We start from the raw sequence: 5,089 nt of genomic DNA, 5'->3' as shown, positions 1-5,089 counted from the left end.
CTTTTGCCTGAATTACTGCAGCAATGCGGCGTGGCATGGAGTCCATCAGTCTGTGGCACTGCTTAGGTGTTATGAGAGCCCAGGTTGCTCTGATAGTGACCTTCAGCTCTTCTGCATTGTTGGGTCTGGCGTATCGCATCTTCCTCTTCACAATACCCCACAGATTTTCTATAGGGTTAAGGTCAGGCGAGTTTGCTGGCCAATTAAGAACAGGGATACCATGGTCCTTAAACCAGGTCCTGGTAGCTTTGGCACTGTGTGCAGGTGCCAAGTCCTGTTGGAAAATGAAATCTGCATCTCCATAAAGTTGGTCAGCAGCAGGAAGCATGAAGTGCTCTAAATCTTCCTGGTAGACGGCTGCGTTGACCTTGGACCTCAGAAAACACAGTGGACCAACACCAGCAGATGACATGGCACCCCAAACCATCACTGACTGTGGAAACTTTACACTGGACTTCAAGCAACATGGATTCTGTGCCTCTCCTCTCTTCCTCCAGACTCTGGGACCTTGATTTCCAAAGGAAATGCAAAATTTACTTAAGAAGAACATAACTTTGGACCACTCAGCAGCAGTCCAGTCCTTTTTGTCTTTAGCCCAGACGAGACGCTTCTGATGCTGTGTCTTTTTCAAGAGTGGCTTGACACAAGGAATGCGACAGCTGAAACCCATGTCTTGCGTACATCTGTCTGTGGTGGTTCTTGAAGCACTGACTCCAGCTGCAGTCCACTCTTTGTGAATCTCCCCCACATTTTTGAATGGGTTTTGTTTCACAATCCTCTCCAGGGTACCGTTATCCCTATTGCTTGTACACTTTTTTCTACCACATCTTTTGTGCTTGGACACAGAGCTCTGTGAACAGCCAGCCTCTTTAGCAATGACCTTTTGTGTCTCGCCCTCCTTGTGCAAGGTGTCAATGGTCACCTTTTGGACAGCTGACAAGTCAGCAGTCTTCCCCATGATTGTGTAGCCTACAGAACTAGAGAGAGAGAGACCATTTAAAGGCTTTTGCAGGTGTTTTGAGTTAATTAGCTGATTAGAGTGTGGCACCAGGTGTCTTCAATATTGAACCTTTTCACAATATTCAAACTTTCTGAGATACTGATTTGGGGGTTTTCATTAGTTGTCAGTTATAATCATCAAAATTAAAAGGAATGAGCACATTAAAAAGAATGAAATATATCAGTCTGTGTGGAATGAATGTATACATTATACAAGTTTCACTTTTTGAATGGAATTACTGAAATAAATCAACTTTTTGATGATATTCTAATTATTTGACCAGCACCTGTAATGTATTTTTTCCCCTCCAAGGGAGCGTTTCCCTTGGAATGTGAGGTCACGTGAAAACTATGAATACACCCACAACATTCTGTAGTGCATTTTCTGGAGGGATTGTGAACAGTAGCAACAAGATGATAATCTAGTTTCATCTTTACATTAAAAAGTCTGACATCAGAGTCCATCTTGACTGCGTTAGAGTACCAAGCATCATCGATGTAAAACACAGAGTCTGCCTCCTCTCACCTTGCTTGAGTCTTGAGCTGACAGCTCAGAGCACGGACCGTCCGCTGAGTGCTTGACAGGGCCAGATAAGCCAGTGCTGCAGGGCCTGGCTTAGTTGATATTGCATGTTAGTGGTACAAATTGTGTAACAAATGTTTAAGTAATTAAATTACCAAAAAACAGTTGACAAACTATGATCTGCAGCTTTTGGGGCCCATAGGGATCTGGGGCCCCTGGCCAGTGGCCTGCTTTTCCTGGCTGGTAATCCAGCTGTGGCTGTCTGTAGTGGACAGAGACACCAAAATGAGGTCATCACAAGTCATGTAAGTACTTATTATCTACAGATAGTAATCAACCACAGATCACATATGTACTGTCACCCCACCATTTAGTGGGTGTACCGTGTAACAACACCCCCTCCCCCTCTTTCATCCCCACATTTATGATCTTTCTCCTCTGTGTAATTAAAAAAAATGCCTGTCTTCTTGGCTCTGTGTTTTTCCATTCTCTATATTATGTTTTTCCTGTGTTTCCTTTTTAATTTATTTATCTCTCCTCTTGTTTCTGATCACTTCACTTCCTGCTCTTGTGTTGATTGTTTGCTACACCCTCAGTAGTTTCACCTGTCCCTCACTATGTCCACCTCTCTAGTGGATTTAAGACTGAGTGTTCCTTTTGTTTAGGGTCATATTGATGTTGTCAGGAGGTAAAACGAGATATTTCACTAAATCTATAAGAGGAAAGAAGTAGAGATAATAGGTCAGAACTGTTATGAAGAGTGCACTCTCCAGCAGGTGTAACTGGATGCTTGTGGGTGGGGAACAGGGAGTGCAGGACAGGCTGTGTGTCCAGTAGAATGAAGGGGAGATAATATGCAGGTTACATTATCAAGGTGTAATAACCAGAGTAGACAGGCTATATGGAGACAAACGTCGGACAATTCCAAAACACCAGCGATGATGTCAATTTCAAAGTGAAAATACCAACAAAAGAATCCATCTCATTTGTTGTCCCTTGTGGTAACAAGACTCCAAAATGATCTGAACTGTTTCTCCATTTGTATTGCACAGGTGACATCTACATCTAATTTATATCTTGTTCTCATTGCCAAAATTTCTGTTTTTCCACAGTTTTTGAGATTCTCTTAAACAGTGGCGGCTCCTGCCAAATCTCTCAGGGGGTGCAATTGTTGCGATGATGGCTAAGGTGACCAGTTCAATGGTCTAAGGCTGCTATAAGACAAGGATTGTTCCTTAGGCTACATACTGTACAGTATTTGTGAACAGCTACATACTGAAGTTCATTGTCTATATACAATGAATGAACAGTCCACAGTGAAGATCAACAGATCTTTAGACCTTTGGATGTAAAGGCAACTACTTTAGCATTAATGAAAAAAAGGATGACTCACACTCATCTGATTTATCTGTGACAAACCTTTTATTTAGGAACAACAAATCCAGAATAAAGCGCAGTATTTACACAACAAGGCATGTAAGGGGAAATATAAAGAGGTATATTCTATTATTTTTGGTTTATGTGTTGCTTTCCTACTTCTTCTTCTTCTTCTTTTTATCCTCCACTGACAAGATGCCAGTGATGGCCACATCATGCTACCTCCTCTTTCTTCTTCAGTTTCTGGCAATAAAAGAAAAAAACAACACATCAAATAATTATTAATGGTTAAGTGCAGCTAACTTTTTAAATTGACTCCACCAACACACATAAAACATGGTTTAATAACAATCACATTTAATATAAGGATAAAATTCGGCTTAATAATAACTATCAATATGATTTTTTTACAGTCACAATTATTAGCTTAGCCTATGTCATTTTACGGAGCATAAATTAGCCTAGTGGCTAGTGGACTTTTCCTCTCCTCATAGCTTAACAAATTACATGCATTATTTATACTGTGTCTTACTCACCGCTGGTAAAGTCGTTGCATCTCCCGACACCACGGTGGAATATTCTGCCTGAACATACGTTTTGTACAGCAGCTGGTTGTAATGAGAGCAACAAGCTGGAGGACTGCCGAGTCGTTTTATGGTGGCAGAAGCATAGCTCTGCCGCAGGGCGCCTGACGTAAACACGCCCAGAACCCATAGAGATAGCATTTCAGCAGCCGCAGCTCGAAAAAAACTGCCTTTACAGGAAAGCGTATGAGAGAGATCTGGACGATTTACAACCAGACTGAAATCGCACCAAAAGAGGCGGGACTCCACGGAACACGACTTGACACTGATTGGACAGGGATATTCAGAGACAAACTGTCTGTCAAAAAGAGTCACAACTAACTAACAGTGTGGTAGAAAGTGTGAGAAAAATCCCCTGCCTTTCCCAGCTTGGCGGGGCGTCGCCCGGTCGCCCTAATCAACAAGCCGCCCCTGCTCTTAAACCAGGGCACATTGTCTTTAGCAATGTATTACTGTACCTTTTATGTAAAAGAAAATCATAGTCTGTATTTATAATTTCTCTATTTATCTAAATTATTAAATTTAAGAATGTTACCATTTCCATCTATCAGATGCACAAATGACCACATTTGTTTCTTCATCCACTCTTCCATATATTTTGATTTATCTTTACTTAATATGACTCTATTATTCCACAGTGGGACTGAAATTATTTTAATAAATCATTTTCCAGGGTGACAAGACTTGTTGTTTGAAGGCAGAGAGTTTAACAGGCAATTTGGGTATTTCAAAAACTCAACAAAAACAAAAACTCAATACCTCCCAATGGATTGAACACATGTAAAAGTAGTGCCACACCTCTTTATCATTTCTTAGAAAAGATTGAAGCCACTTCATTTTTAATACACCATTCATCATTTCAAAATCAGTTGCTTTTATTCCACCTTCTTCATAACGTTTGAGTAAAACTCCTCTTCTGATGTAATGATGCTTATTTTTCCTATTTTGTAATCCCATTGTTGAGTCCAAAACTTATGTCTGATATATGAGGCCTTTTGCCCTTTACAAAATAGGAAACCAGCTTTGTGTTTAATAGTCTTTGAGTCCCCTTGTATTAAAAGAAGAATAAGAAACATCAGTTTATAATACGCACTTTAAACTTCTTTTAAGAAAGATTTTGAGGGGCTAGAGTAGAAAACCTATTTCATTATTATTTTGTACATGGTCATGTTTGTTAACTCAAGGGCTGTAATGTTATAAAACTAATAAAGTTAAGGGACGAAAACAAACCATGAGATGGGTCCCTTAATCAGAACTTCTGCACTGTGTTTGTTCACTTCATGTTTAATATTCAGCCCAGTCCTGCAGATATTTCCATGATGGCCTTCAATGAAGCGGTGAAGTCCCCTGAAGATGCCTTGCCTTATTTCCTTGTCTGCTCATTTCTTGGCCACAGCACCTGTCTGACAGCTAGTCCTCTTGCGTCCAGATTTCTGCAAAGCAGATTTCCTTCTCTTTGCAGACTGGTGAGGTCTATACTCACTAGCAGACGTCATCCGTTACTGCTCGTTTAGCAAAGACAATTATGATTTGCTGATGCTTGTCTTCTGTCACCTTTTCCAACTCTGTCTCAGTTTTCGTTTCTTGCTTCCTCGACTTCTCTTAT

At 40.6% G+C, this 5,089-nt stretch overlaps 1 long non-coding RNA gene across 1 annotated transcript in view; it reads left to right on the top strand.

The window, feature by feature from the left end:
- The window catches only part of LOC123973870, a 4,016-nt gene extending 2,030 nt beyond the window's left edge, over positions 1 to 1,986 (top strand). The window contains exon 2 of the long non-coding RNA XR_006825717.1: positions 1,709 to 1,986. This is a non-coding gene — a long non-coding RNA (uncharacterized LOC123973870). The remainder of the gene's footprint in view (positions 1 to 1,708) is intronic.
- Positions 1,987 to 5,089: the final 3,103 nt, after the last annotated feature.

Source organism: Micropterus dolomieu, linkage group LG07, assembly GCF_021292245.1.
Source record: "Micropterus dolomieu isolate WLL.071019.BEF.003 ecotype Adirondacks linkage group LG07, ASM2129224v1, whole genome shotgun sequence".
Taxonomy (NCBI): domain Eukaryota; kingdom Metazoa; phylum Chordata; class Actinopteri; order Centrarchiformes; family Centrarchidae; genus Micropterus; species Micropterus dolomieu.
This window is presented reverse-complemented; position numbering and strand designations above follow the sequence as displayed.